Here is a 14,360-nt window from a genome sequence, read left to right as displayed (position 1 = left end):
GCAAAGATGTTCAAATCAGCTGAGCTTATGAAATTAAACAACCACGAAGGGACTCGAACCCTCAATCTTCTGATTCGAAGTCAGACGCCTTATCCATTAGGCTACGCAGTCTATGTTATACATCCCTATTTGACATCATACAGACTTTGCTATGCAACAAGAGACATTAAAATTGTGAAACTGTCCGAATGAGGAAAGCTAGTCATTTTTAACAAGTACAAAGATACTCTTTCCTTCAATCTTGCGATGCAGATTCAGACACAATAATTCTCAGGCCTTGCAGTCTTAGATTATTAAAGTTGAACAACAATGTCCAAGCTTTTCAGAACAACAAGACCAATGCCTTATTTAGGGAAATTGCAAACATGTACGAATTAGCTGAGCTAATGAAATTAAACGACCCTATTTGACATCATTCAGACTTTGCTGTATGAACCTATCCGAATGAGGAAAGCTAGTGATTTTTAACAAGTACAAAGATACTCTTTCCTTCAATCTTGCGATGCAGATTCAGACACAATAATTCTCAGGCCTTGCAGTCTTAGATTATTAAAGTTGAACAACAATGTCCAAGCTTTTCAAAGCAACAAGGCCAATGCCTTATTTAGGGAAATTGCAAACATGTACGAATTAGCTGAGCTAATGAAATTAAACGACCCTATTTGACATCATACAGACTTTGCTGTAAACCTGTGAACCTGTCCGAATGAGGAAAGCTAGTGATTTTTAACAAGTACAAAGATACTCTTTCCTTCAATCTTGCGATGCAGATTCAGACACAATAATTCTCAGGCCTTGCAGTCTTAGATAATAAAAGTTGAATAACAATGTCCAAGCAACAAGAGCAATGCCATATTTTGGGAAATTGCAAAGATGTTCAAATCAGCCTTAAATTAATCAACCACGAAAACTCGAACCCACAATCTTTAGATTACGAAGTCAGACGCCTTATCTATTAGGCCACGCAGTCTATGTGATACATGCCTATTTGACATCATACAGACTTTGATATGCAACAACAGACATCAAAGTTGTGAACCTGTCCGAATGAGGAAAGCTAGTGATTTTTAACAAGTACAAAGATACTCTTTCCTTCAATCTTGCGATGCAGATTCAGACACAATAATTCTCAGGCCTTGCAATCTTTGATAATAAAAGTTGAATAACAATGTCCAAGCAACAAGAGCAATGCCTTATTTCGGGAAATTGCAAAGATGTTCAAATCAGCTGAGCTTATGAAATTAAACAACCACGAAGGGACTCGAACCCTCAATCTTCTGATTCGAAGTCAGACGCCTTATCCATTAGGCCACGTAGTCTATGTTATACAACCCTATTTGACATCATACAGACTTTGCTATGCAACAATAGACATCAAAATTGTGAACCTGTCCAAATGAGGAAAGCTAGTGATTTTTAACAAGTACAAAGATACTCTTTCCTTCAATCTTGCGATGCAGATTCAGACACAATAATTCTCAGGCCTTGCAGTCTTAGATAATAAAAGTTGAATAACAATGTCCAAGCAACAAGAGCAATGCCTTATTTCGGGAAATTGCAAAGATGTTCAAATCAGCTGAGCTTATGAAATTAAACAACCACGAAGGGACTCGAACCCTCAATCTTCTGATTCGAAGTCAGACGCCTTATCCATTAGGCTACGCAGTCTATGTTATACATCCCTATTTGACATCATACAGACTTTGCTATGCAACAAGAGACATTAAAATTGTGAAACTGTCCGAATGAGGAAAGCTAGTCATTTTTAACAAGTACAAAGATACTCTTTCCTTCAATCTTGCGATGCAGATTCAGACACAATAATTCTCAGGCCTTGCAGTCTTAGATTATTAAAGTTGAACAACAATGTCCAAGCTTTTCAGAACAACAAGACCAATGCCTTATTTAGGGAAATTGCAAACATGTACGAATTAGCTGAGCTAATGAAATTAAACGACCCTATTTGACATCATTCAGACTTTGCTGTATGAACCTATCCGAATGAGGAAAGCTAGTGATTTTTAACAAGTACAAAGATACTCTTTCCTTCAATCTTGCGATGCAGATTCAGACACAATAATTCTCAGGCCTTGCAGTCTTAGATTATTAAAGTTGAACAACAATGTCCAAGCTTTTCAAAGCAACAAGGCCAATGCCTTATTTAGGGAAATTGCAAACATGTACGAATTAGCTGAGCTAATGAAATTAAACGACCCTATTTGACATCATACAGACTTTGCTTAGCAACAACAGACATCAAAGTTGTGAACCTGTCCGAATGAGGAAAGCTAGTGATTTTTAACAAGTACAAAGATACTCTTTCCTTCAATCTTGCGATGCAGATTCAGACACAATAATTCTCAGGCCTTGCAGTCTTAGATTATTAAAGTTGAACAACAATGTCCAAGCTTTTCAAAGCAACAAGGCCAATGCCTTATTTAGGGAAATTGCAAACATGTACAATTAGCTGAGCTAATGAAATTAAACGACCCTATTTGACATCATACAGACTTTGCTTAGCAACAACATACATCAAAGTTGTGAACCTGTCCGAATGAGGAAAGCTAGTGATTTTTAACAAGTACAAAGATACTCTTTCCTTCAATCTTGCGATGCAGATTCAGACACAATAATTCTCAGGCCTTGCAGTCTTGGATCATTAAAGTTGAACAACAATGTCCAAGCTTTTCAAAGCAACAAGGCCAATGCCTTATTTAGGGAAATTGCAAACATGTACGAATTAGCTGAGCTAATGAAATTAAACGACCCTATTTGACATCATACAGACTTTGCTATGCAACAAGAGACATCAAAATTGTGAACCTGTCCGAATGAGGAAAGCTAGTGATTTTTAACAAGTACAAAGATACTCTTTCCTTCAATCTTGCGATGCAGATTCAGACACAATAATTCTCAGGCCTTGCAGTCTTAGATAATAAAAGTTGAATAACAATGTCCAAGCAACAAGAGCAATGCCTTATTTCGGGAAATTGCAAAGATGTTCAAATCAGCTGAGCTTATGAAATTAAACAACCACGAAGGGACTCGAACCCTCAATCTTCTGATTCGAAGTCAGACGCCTTATCCATTAGGCTACGCAGTCTATGTTATACATCCCTATTTGACATCATACAGACTTTGCTATGCAACAATAGACATTAAAATTGTGAACCTGTCCGAATGAGGAAAGCTAGTCATTTTTAACAAGTACAAAGATACTCTTTCCTTCAATCTTGCGATGCAGATTCAGACACAATAATTCTCAGGCCTTGCAGTCTTAGATTATTAAAGTTGAACAACAATGTCCAAGCTTTTCAAACAACAAGACCAATGCCTTATTTAGGGAAATTGCAAACATGTACGAATTAGCTGAGCTAATGAAATTAAACGACCCTATTTGACATCATTCAGACTTTGCTGTATGAACCTCAAAGTCCTGAATGAGGAAAGCTAGTGATTTTTAACAAGTACAAAGATACTCTTTCCTTCAATCTTGCGATGCAGATTCAGACACAATAATTCTCAGGCCTTGCAGTCTTAGATTATTAAAGTTGAACAACAATGTCCAAGCTTTTCAAAGCAACAAGGCCAATGCCTTATTTGGAAATTGCAAACATGTACGAATTAGCTGAGCTAATGAAATTAAACGACCCTATTTGACATCATACAGACTTTGCTATGCAACAACAGACATCAAAATTGTGAACCTGTCCGAATGAGGAAAGCTAGTGATTTTTAACAAGTACAAAGATACTCTTTCCTTCAATCTTGCGATGCAGATTCAGACACAATAATTCTCAGGCCTTGCAGTCTTTGATAATAAAAGTTGAATAACAATGTCCAAGCAACAAGAGCAATGCCTTATTTCGGGAAATTGCAAAGATGTTCAAATCAGCTGAGCTTATGAAATTAAAAAACCACTAAGGGACTCGAACCCTCAATCTTCTGATTTGAAGTCAGGCGCCTTATCCATTAGGCCACGCAGTCTATGTTATACATCCCTATTTGACATCATACAGACTTTGCTATGCAACAATAGACATCAAAATTGTGAACCTGTCCGAATGAGGAAAGCTAGTGATTTTTAACAAGTACAAAGATACTCTTTCCTTCAATCTTGCGATGCAGATTCAGACACAATAATTCTCAGGCCTTGCAGTCTTAGATTATTAAAGTTGAACAACAATGTCCAAGCTTTTCAAAGCAACAAGACCAATGCCTTATTTAGGGAAATTGCAAACATGTACGAATTAGCTGAGCTAATGAAATTAAACGACCCTATTTGACATCATTCAGACTTTGCTGTATGAACCTGCCCTGAATGAGGAAAGCTAGTGATTTTTAACAAGTACAAAGATACTCTTTCCTTCAATCTTGCGATGCAGATTCAGACACAATAATTCTCAGGCCTTGCAGTCTTTGATAATAAAAGTTGAATAACAATGTCCAAGCAACAAGAGCAATGCCTTATTTTGGGAAATTGCAAAGATGTTCAAATCAGCTGAGCTTATGAAATTAAACAACCACGAAGGGACTCGAACCCTCAATCTTCTGATTCGAAGTCAGACGCCTTATCCATTAGGCTACGCAGTCTATGTTATACATCCCTATTTGACATCATACAGACTTTGCTATGCAACAAGAGACATTAAAATTGTGAAACTGTCCGAATGAGGAAAGCTAGTCATTTTTAACAAGTACAAAGATACTCTTTCCTTCAATCTTGCGATGCAGATTCAGACACAATAATTCAGGCCTTGCAGTCTTAGATTATTAAAGTTGAACAACAATGTCCAAGCTTTTCAAACAACAAGACCAATGCCTTATTTAGGGAAATTGCAAACATGTACGAATTAGCTGAGCTAATGAAATTAAACGACCCTATTTGACATCATACAGACTTTGCTGTATGAACCTGTCCGAATGAGGAAAGCTAGTGATTTTTAACAAGTACAAAGATACTCTTTCCTTCAATCTTGCGATGCAGATTCAGACACAATAATTCTCAGGCCTTGCAGTCTTAGATTATTAAAGTTGAACAACAATGTCCAAGCTTTTCAAAGCAACAAGGCCAATGCCTTATTTAGGGAAATTGCAAACATGTACGAATTAGCTGAGCTAATGAAATTAAACGACCCTATTTGACATCATACAGACTTTGCTATGCAACAACAGACATCAAAGTTGTGAACCTGTCCGAATGAGGAAAGCTAGTGATTTTTAACAAGTACAAAGATACTCTTTCCTTCAATCTTGCGATGCAGATTCAGACACAATAATTCTCAGGCCTTGCAGTCTTTGATAATAAAAGTTGAATAACAATGTCCAAGCAACAAGAGCAATGCCTTATTTCGGGAAATTGCAAAGATGTTCAAATCAGCTGAGCTTATGAAATTAAACAACCACGAAGGGACTCGAACCCTCAATCTTCTGATTCGAAGTCAGACGCCTTATCCATTAGGCTACGCAGTCTATGTTATACATCCCTATTTGACATCATACAGACTTTGCTATGCAACAATAGACATTAAAATTGTGAACCTGTCCGAATGAGGAAAGCTAGTGATTTTTAACAAGTACAAAGATACTCTTTCCTTCAATCTTGCGATGCAGATTCAGACACAATAATTCTCAGGCCTTGCAGTCTTAGATTATTAAAGTTGAACAACAATGTCCAAGCTTTTCAAACAACAAGACCAATGCCTTATTTAGGGAAATTGCAAACATGTACGAATTAGCTGAGCTAATGAAATTAAACGACCCTATTTGACATCATTCAGACTTTGCTGTATGAACCTATCCGAATGAGGAAAGCTAGTGATTTTTAACAAGTACAAAGATACTCTTTCCTTCAATCTTGCGATGCAGATTCAGACACAATAATTCTCAGGCCTTGCAGTCTTAGATTATTAAAGTTGAACAACAATGTCCAAGCTTTTCAAAGCAACAAGGCCAATGCCTTATTTAGGGAAATTGCAAACATGTACGAATTAGCTGAGCTAATGAAATTAAACGACCCTATTTGACATCATACAGACTTTGCTATGCAACAACAGACATCAAAATTGTGAACCTGTCCGAATGAGGAAAGCTAGTGATTTTTAACAAGTACAAAGATACTCTTTCCTTCAATCTTGCGATGCAGATTCAGACACAATAATTCTCAGGCCTTGCAGTCTTAGATTATTAAAGTTGAACAACAATGTCCAAGCTTTTCAAAGCAACAAGACCAATGCCTTATTTAGGGAAAAAACATGCAAACATGTACGAATTAGCTGAGCTAATGAAATTAAACGACCCTATTTGACATCATTCAGACTTTGCTGTATGAACCTGTCCGAATGAGGAAAGCTAGTGATTTTTAACAAGTACAAAGATACTCTTTCCTTCAATCTTGCGATGCAGATTCAGACACAATAATTCTCAGGCCTTGCAGTCTTTGATAATAAAAGTTGAATAACAATGTCCAAGCAACAAGAGCAATGCCTTATTTTGGGAAATTGCAAAGATGTTCAAATCAGCTGAGCTTATGAAATTAAACAACCACGAAGGGACTCGAACCCTCAATCTTCTGATTCGAAGTCAGACGCCTTATCCATTAGGCCACGTAGTCTATGTTATACAACCCTATTTGACATCATACAGACTTTGCTATGCAACAATAGACATCAAAATTGTGAACCTGTCCAAATGAGGAAAGCTAGTGATTTTTAACAAGTACAAAGATACTCTTTCCTTCAATCTTGCGATGCAGATTCAGACACAATAATTCTCAGGCCTTGCAGTCTTAGATAATAAAGTTGAATAACAATGTCCAAGCAACAAGAGCAATGCCTTATTTTGGGAAATTGCAAAGATGTTCAAATCAGCTGAGCTTATGAAATTAAACAACCACGAAGGGACTGAAATCAATCTTCTGATTCGAAGTCAGACGCCTTATCCATTAGGCTACAGTCTATGTTATACATCCCTATTTGACATCATACAGACTTTGCTATGCAACAATAGACATCAAAATTGTGAACCTGTCCGAATGAGGAAAGCTAGTGATTTTTAACAAGTACAAAGATACTCTTTCCTTCAATCTTGCGATGCAGATTCAGACACAATAATTCTCAGGCCTTGCAGTCTTAGATTATTAAAGTTGAACAACAATGTCCAAGCAACAAGAGCAATGCCTTATTTCGGGAAATTGCAAAGATGTTCAAATCAGCTGAGCTTATGAAATTAAACAACCGTAACCTTATTTAGATTCAAGAATTGCAAACATGTACGAATTAGCTGAGCTAATGAAATTAAACAAGACATATCCATTAGGCCACGTATTTGACATCATCATACAGACTTTGCTATGCAACAATAGACATCAAAATTGTGAACCTGTCCGAATGAGGAAAGCTAGTGATTTTTAACAAGTACAAAGATACTCTTTCCTTCAATCTTGCGATGCAGATTCAGACACAATAATTCTCAGGCCTTGCAGTCTTAGATAATAAAAGTTGAATAACAATGTCCAAGCAACAAGAGCAATGCCTTATTTTGGGAAATTGCAAAGATGTTCAAATCAGCTGAGCTTATGAAATTAAACAACCACGAAGGACTCGAACCCTCAATCTTCTGATTCGAAGTCAGACGCCTTATCCATTAGGCCACGCAGTCTATGTTATACATCCCTATTCGACATCATACAGACTTTGCTATGCAACAATAGACATTAAAATTGTGAACCTGTACGAATGAGGAAAGCTCGTGATTTTTAACAAGTACAAAGATACTCTTTCCTTCAATCTTGCGATGCAGATTCAGACACAATAATTCTCAGGCCTTGCAGTCTTAGATTATTAAAGTTGAACAACAATGTCCAAGCTTTTCAAAGCAACAAGGCCAATGCCTTATTTAGGGAAATTGCAAACATGTACGAATTAGCTGAGCTAATGAAATTAAACGACCCTATTTGACATCATACAGACTTTGCTATGCAACAACAGACATCAAAGTTGTGAACCTGTCCGAATGAGGAAAGCTAGTGATTTTTAACAAGTACAAAGATACTCTTTCCTTCAATCTTGCGATGCAGATTCAGACACAATAATTCTCAGGCCTTGCAGTCTTAGATTATTAAAGTTGAACAACAATGTCCAAGCTTTTCAAAGCAACAAGACCAATGCCTTATTTAGGGAATTGCAAACATGTACGAATTAGCTGAGCCAATGAAATTAAATGACCCTATTTGACATCATTCAGACTTTGCTGTATGAACCTGCCTGTCCGAATGAGGAAAGCTAGTGATTTTTAACAAGTACAAAGATACTCTTTCCTTCAATCTTGCGATGCAGATTCAGACACAATAATTCTCAGGCCTTGCAGTCTTTGATAATAAAAGTTGAATAACAATGTCCAAGCAACAAGAGCAATGCCTTATTTTGGGAAATTGCAAAGATGTTCAAATCAGCTGAGCTTATGAAATTAAACAACCACGAAGGACTCGAACCCACAATCTTCTGATTCGAAGTCAGACGCCTTATCCATTAGGCCACGCAGTCTATGTGATACATCCTATTTGACATCATACAGACTTTGCTATGCAACAACAGACATCAAAGTTGTGAACCTGTCCGAATGAGGAAAGCTAGTGATTTTTAACAAGTACAAAGATACTCTTTCCTTCAATCTTGCGATGCAGATTCAGACACAATAATTCTCAGGCCTTGCAGTCTTAGATAATAAAAGTTGAATAACAATGTCCAAGCAACAAGAGCAATGCCTTATTTTGGGAAATTGCAAAGATGTTCAAATCAGCTGAGCTTATGAAATTAAACAACCACGAAGGGACTCGAACCCTCAATCTTCTGATTCTCAGACGCCTTATCCATTAGGCCACGTAGTCTATGTTATACATCCCTATTTGACATCATACAGACTTTGCTATGCAACAATAGACATCAAAATTGTGAACCTGTCCAATGAGGAAAGCTAGTGATTTTTAACAAGTACAAAGATACTCTTTCCTTCAATCTTGCGATGCAGATTCAGACACAATAATTCTCAGGCCTTGCAGTCTTAGATAATAAAGTTGAATAACAATGTCCAAGCAACAAGAGCAATGCCTTATTTCGGGAAATTGCAAAGATGTTCAAATCAGCTGAGCTTATGAAATTAAACAACCACGAAGGGACTCGAACCCTCAATCTTCTGATTCTCAGACGCCTTATCCATTAGGCTACGCAGTCTATGTTATACATCCCTATTTGACATCATACAGACTTTGCTATGCAACAAGAGACATTAAAATTGTGAACCTGTCCGAATGAGGAAAGCTAGTCATTTTTAACAAGTACAAAGATACTCTTTCCTTCAATCTTGCGATGCAGATTCAGACACAATAATTCTCAGGCCTTGCAGTCTTAGATTATTAAAGTTGAACAACAATGTCCAAGCTTTTCAAACAACAAGACCAATGCCTTATTTAGGGAAATTGCAAACATGTACGAATTAGCTGAGCTAATGAAATTAAACGACCCTATTTGACATCATAAGACTTTGCTGCAACAACAGACATCAAAGAACCTGTCCGAATGAGGAAAGCTAGTGATTTTTAACAAGTACAAAGATACTTTCCTTCAATCTTGCGATGCAGATTCAGACACAATAATTCTCAGAACTTGCAGTCTTAGATTATTAAAGTTGAACAACAATGTCCAAGCTTTTCAAAGCAACAAGGCCAATGCCTTATTTAGGGAAATTGCAAACATGTACGAATTAGCTGAGCTAATGAAATTAAAGGACCCTATTTGACATCATACAGACTTTGCTATGCAACAATAGACATCAAAATTGTGAACCTGTCCCAATGAGGAAAGCTAGTGATTTTTAACAAGTACAAAGATACTCTTTCCTTCAATCTTGCGATGCAGATTCAGACACAATAATTCTCAGGCCTTGCAGTCTTTGATAATAAAGTTGAATAACAATGTCCAAGCAACAAGAGCAATGCCTTATTTCGGGAAATTGCAAAGATGTTCAAATCAGCTGAGCTTATGAAATTAAACAACCACGAAGGGACTCGAACCCTCAATCTTCTGATTCGAAGTCAGACGCCTTATCCATTAGGCCACGCAGTCTATGTTATACATCCCTATTTGACATCATACAGACTTTGCTATGCAACAATAGACATCAAAATTGTGAACCTGTCCGAATGAGGAAAGCTAGTGATTTTTAACAAGTACAAAGATACTCTTTCCTTCAATCTTGCGATGCAGATTCAGACACAATAATTCTCAGGCCTTGCAGTCTTAGATTATTAAAGTTGAACAACAATGTCCAAGCTTTTCAAAGCAACAAGACCAATGCCTTATTTAGGGAAATTGCAAACATGTACGAATTAGCTGAGCTAATGAAATTAAACGACCCTATTTGACATCATTCAGACTTTGCTGTATGAACCTGTCCGAATGAGGAAAGCTAGTGATTTTTAACAAGTACAAAGATACTCTTTCCTTCAATCTTGCGATGCAGATTCAGACACAATAATTCTCAGGCCTTGCAGTCTTAGATAATAAAAGTTGAATAACAATGTCCAAGCAACAAGAGCAATGCCTTATTTTGGGAAATTGCAAAAATGTTCAAATCAGCTGAGCTTATGAAATTAAACAACCACGAAGGGACTCGAACCCTCAATCTTCTGATTCGAAGTCAGACGCCTTATCCATTAGGCCACGTAGTCTATGTTATACATCCCTATTTGACATCATACAGACTTTGCTATGCAACAATAGACATCAAAATTGTGAACCTGTCCGAATGAGGAAAGCTAGTGATTTTTAACAAGTACAAAGATACTCTTTCCTTCAATCTTGCGATGCAGATTCAGACACAATAATTCTCAGGCCTTGCAGTCTTAGATAATAAAGTTGAATAACAATGTCCAAGCAACAAGAGCAATGCCTTATTTTGGGAAATTGCAAAGATGTTCAAATCAGCTGAGCTTATGAAATTAAACAACCACGAAGGGACTCGAACCCTCAATCTTCTGATTCGAAGTCAGACGCCTTATCCATTAGGCCACGCAGTCTATGTTATACATCCCTATTTGACATCATAGACTTACAGACTTTGCTATGCAACAATAGACATTAAAATTGTGAACCTGTACGAATGAGGAAAGCTAGTGATTTTTAACAAGTACAAAGATACTCTTTCCTTCAATCTTGCGATGCAGATTCAGACACAATAATTCTCAGGCCTTGCAGTCTTAGATTATTAAAGTTGAACAACAATGTCCAAGCTTTTCAAAGCAACAAGGCCAATGCCTTATTTAGGGAAATTGCAAACATGTACGAATTAGCTGAGCTAATGAAATTAAACGACCCTATTTGACATCATACAGACTTTGCTATGCAACAACAGACATCAAAGTTGTGAACCTGTCCGAATGAGGAAAGCTAGTGATTTTTAACAAGTACAAAGATACTCTTTCCTTCAATCTTGCGATGCAGATTCAGACACAATAATTCTCAGGCCTTGCAGTCTTAGATTATTAAAGTTGAACAACAATGTCCAAGCTTTTCAAAGCAACAAGACCAATGCCTTATTTAGGGAAATTGCAAACATGTACGAATTGCTGAGCCAATGAAATTAAATGACCCTATTTGACATCATTCAGACTTTGCTGTATGAACCTGTCCGAATGAGGAAAGCTAGTGATTTTTAACAAGTACAAAGATACTCTTTCCTTCAATCTTGCGATGCAGATTCAGACACAATAATTCTCAGGCCTTGCAGTCTTTGATAATAAAAGTTGAATAACAATGTCCAAGCAACAAGAGCAATGCCTTATTTTGGGAAATTGCAAAGATGTTCAAATCAGCTGAGCTTATGAAATTAAACAACCACGAAGGGACTCGAACCCTCAATCTTCTGATTCGAAGTCAGACGCCTTATCCATTAGGCCACGCAGTCTATGTTATACATCCCTATTTGACATCATACAGACTTTGCTATGCAACAACATACATCAAAGTTGTGAACCTGTCCGAATGAGGAAAGCTAGTGATTTTTAACAAGTACAAAGATACTCTTTCCTTCAATCTTGCGATGCAGATTCAGACACAATAATTCTCAGGCCTTGCAGTCTTAGATAATAAAAGTTGAATAACAATGTCCAAGCAACAAGACCAATGCCTTATTTTGGGAAATTGCAAAGATGTTCAAATCAGCTGAGCTTATGAAATTAAACAACCACGAAGGGACTCGAACCCTCAATCTTCTGATTCAAGTCAGACGCCTTATCCATTAGGCCACGCAGTCTATGTTATACATCCCTATTTGACATCATACAGACTTTGCTATGCAACAATAGACATCAAAATTGTGAACCTGTCCAAATGAGGAAAGCTAGTGATTTTTAACAAGTACAAAGATACTCTTTCCTTCAATCTTGCGATGCAGATTCAGACACAATAATTCTCAGGCCTTGCAGTCTTAGATAATAAAGTTGAATAACAATGTCCAAGCAACAAGAGCAATGCCTTATTTCGGGAAATTGCAAAGATGTTCAAATCAGCTGAGCTTATGAAATTAAACAACCACGAAGGGACTCGAACCCTCAATCTTCTGATTCGAAGTCAGACGCCTTATCCATTAGGCTACGCAGTCTATGTTATACATCCCTATTTGACATCATACAGACTTTGCTATGCAACAAGAGACATTAAAATTGTGAAACTGTCCGAATGAGGAAAGCTAGTCATTTTTAACAAGTACAAAGATACTCTTTCCTTCAATCTTGCGATGCAGATTCAGACACAATAATTCTCAGGCCTTGCAGTCTTAGATTATTAAAGTTGAACAACAATGTCCAAGCTTTTCAAACAACAAGACCAATGCCTTATTTAGGGAAATTGCAAACATGTACGAATTAGCTGAGCTAATGAAATTAAACGACCCTATTTGACATCATACAGACTTTGCTGCAACAACAGACATCAAAATTGTGAACCTGTCCGAATGAGGAAAGCTAGTGATTTTTAACAAGTACAAAGATACTCTTTCCTTCAATCTTGCGATGCAGATTCAGACACAATAATTCTCGGGCCTTGCAGTCTTAGATTATTAAAGTTGAACAACAATGTCCAAGCTTTTCAAAGCAACAAGGCCAATGCCTTATTTAGGGAAATTGCAAACATGTACGAATTAGCTGAGCTAATGAAATTAAACGACCCTATTTGACATCATACAGACTTTGCTATGCAACAATAGACATCAAAATTGTCTACCTGACCAAATGAGGAAAGCTAGTGATTTTTAACAAGTACAAAGATACTCTTTCCTTCAATCTTGCGATGCAGATTCAGACACAATAATTCTCAGGCCTTGCAGTCTTAGATAATAAAGTTGAATAACAATGTCCAAGCAACAAGAGCAATGCCTTATTTCGGGAAATTGCAAAGATGTTCAAATCAGCTGAGCTTATGAAATTAAACAACCACGAAGGGACTCGAACCCTCAATCTTCTGATTCGAAGTCAGACGCCTTATCCATTAGGCCACGCAGTCTATGTTATACATCCCTATTTGACATCATACAGACTTTGCTATGCAACAATAGACATCAAAATTGTGAACCTGTCCGAATGAGGAAAGCTAGTGATTTTTAACAAGTACAAAGATACTCTTTCCTTCAATCTTGCGATGCAGATTCAGACACAATAATTCTCAGGCCTTGCAGTCTTAGATTATTAAAGTTGAACAACAATGTCCAAGCTTTTCAAAGCAACAAGGCCAATGCCTTATTTAGGGAAATTGCAAACATGTACGAATTAGCTGAGCTAATGAAATTAAACGACCCTATTTGACATCATAAGACTTTGCTATGCAACAACAGACATCAAAGTTGTGAACCTGTCCGAATGAGGAAAGCTAGTGATTTTTAACAAGTACAAAGATACTCTTTCCTTCAATCTTGCGATGCAGATTCAGACACAATAATTCTCAGGCCTTGCAGTCTTAGATTATTAAAGTTGAACAACAATGTCCAAGCTTTTCAAAGCAACAAGGCCAATGCCTTATTTAGGGAAATTGCAAACATGTACGAATTAGCTGAGCTAATGAAATTAAACGACCCTATTTGACATCATACAGACTTTGCTATGCAACAATAGACATCAAAATTGTGAACCTGTCCGAATGAGGAAAGCTAGTGATTTTTAACAAGTACAAAGATACTCTTTCCTTCAATCTTGCGATGCAGATTCAGACACAATAATTCTCAGGCCTTGCAGTCTTTGATAATAAAAGTTGAATAACGATGTCCAAGCAACAAGAGCAATGCCTTATTTTGGGAAATTGCAAAGATGTTCA

The 14,360-nt window shown here is 37.1% G+C and overlaps 13 non-coding genes across 13 annotated transcripts; all 13 read right to left on the bottom strand.

Annotated features, from left to right (window-relative positions):
• Positions 1 to 38: 38 nt before the first annotated feature.
• On the bottom strand, positions 39 to 111 carry trnar-ucg (transfer RNA arginine (anticodon UCG)). The gene has a single exon. It is a non-coding gene; the product is annotated as a tRNA-Arg (tRNA).
• A 1,135-nt stretch (positions 112 to 1,246) lies between these two features.
• Positions 1,247 to 1,319, bottom strand: trnar-ucg (transfer RNA arginine (anticodon UCG)). The gene has a single exon. It is a non-coding gene; the product is annotated as a tRNA-Arg (tRNA).
• Positions 1,320 to 1,595: 276 nt separating this feature from the next.
• On the bottom strand, positions 1,596 to 1,668 carry trnar-ucg (transfer RNA arginine (anticodon UCG)). The gene has a single exon. It is a non-coding gene; the product is annotated as a tRNA-Arg (tRNA).
• A 1,362-nt stretch (positions 1,669 to 3,030) lies between these two features.
• On the bottom strand, positions 3,031 to 3,103 carry trnar-ucg (transfer RNA arginine (anticodon UCG)). Its single transcript has one exon. It is a non-coding gene; the product is annotated as a tRNA-Arg (tRNA).
• Positions 3,104 to 4,520: 1,417 nt separating this feature from the next.
• Positions 4,521 to 4,593, bottom strand: trnar-ucg (transfer RNA arginine (anticodon UCG)). The gene has a single exon. It is a non-coding gene; the product is annotated as a tRNA-Arg (tRNA).
• An 806-nt stretch (positions 4,594 to 5,399) lies between these two features.
• Positions 5,400 to 5,472, bottom strand: trnar-ucg (transfer RNA arginine (anticodon UCG)). The gene has a single exon. It is a non-coding gene; the product is annotated as a tRNA-Arg (tRNA).
• A 1,068-nt stretch (positions 5,473 to 6,540) lies between these two features.
• trnar-ucg (transfer RNA arginine (anticodon UCG)) lies at positions 6,541 to 6,613 on the bottom strand. Its single transcript has one exon. It is a non-coding gene; the product is annotated as a tRNA-Arg (tRNA).
• Positions 6,614 to 10,048: 3,435 nt separating this feature from the next.
• trnar-ucg (transfer RNA arginine (anticodon UCG)) lies at positions 10,049 to 10,121 on the bottom strand. The gene has a single exon. It is a non-coding gene; the product is annotated as a tRNA-Arg (tRNA).
• A 532-nt stretch (positions 10,122 to 10,653) lies between these two features.
• On the bottom strand, positions 10,654 to 10,726 carry trnar-ucg (transfer RNA arginine (anticodon UCG)). The gene has a single exon. It is a non-coding gene; the product is annotated as a tRNA-Arg (tRNA).
• Positions 10,727 to 11,001: 275 nt separating this feature from the next.
• On the bottom strand, positions 11,002 to 11,074 carry trnar-ucg (transfer RNA arginine (anticodon UCG)). Its single transcript has one exon. It is a non-coding gene; the product is annotated as a tRNA-Arg (tRNA).
• Positions 11,075 to 11,888: 814 nt separating this feature from the next.
• On the bottom strand, positions 11,889 to 11,961 carry trnar-ucg (transfer RNA arginine (anticodon UCG)). The gene has a single exon. It is a non-coding gene; the product is annotated as a tRNA-Arg (tRNA).
• Positions 11,962 to 12,584: 623 nt separating this feature from the next.
• Positions 12,585 to 12,657, bottom strand: trnar-ucg (transfer RNA arginine (anticodon UCG)). The gene has a single exon. It is a non-coding gene; the product is annotated as a tRNA-Arg (tRNA).
• An 826-nt stretch (positions 12,658 to 13,483) lies between these two features.
• Positions 13,484 to 13,556, bottom strand: trnar-ucg (transfer RNA arginine (anticodon UCG)). Its single transcript has one exon. It is a non-coding gene; the product is annotated as a tRNA-Arg (tRNA).
• Between the last annotated feature and the right edge of the window lie 804 nt (positions 13,557 to 14,360).

This window comes from Oncorhynchus masou, unplaced genomic scaffold, assembly GCF_036934945.1.
Source record: "Oncorhynchus masou masou isolate Uvic2021 unplaced genomic scaffold, UVic_Omas_1.1 unplaced_scaffold_1851, whole genome shotgun sequence".
Classification (NCBI taxonomy): Eukaryota; Metazoa; Chordata; class Actinopteri; order Salmoniformes; family Salmonidae; genus Oncorhynchus; species Oncorhynchus masou.
This window is presented reverse-complemented; position numbering and strand designations above follow the sequence as displayed.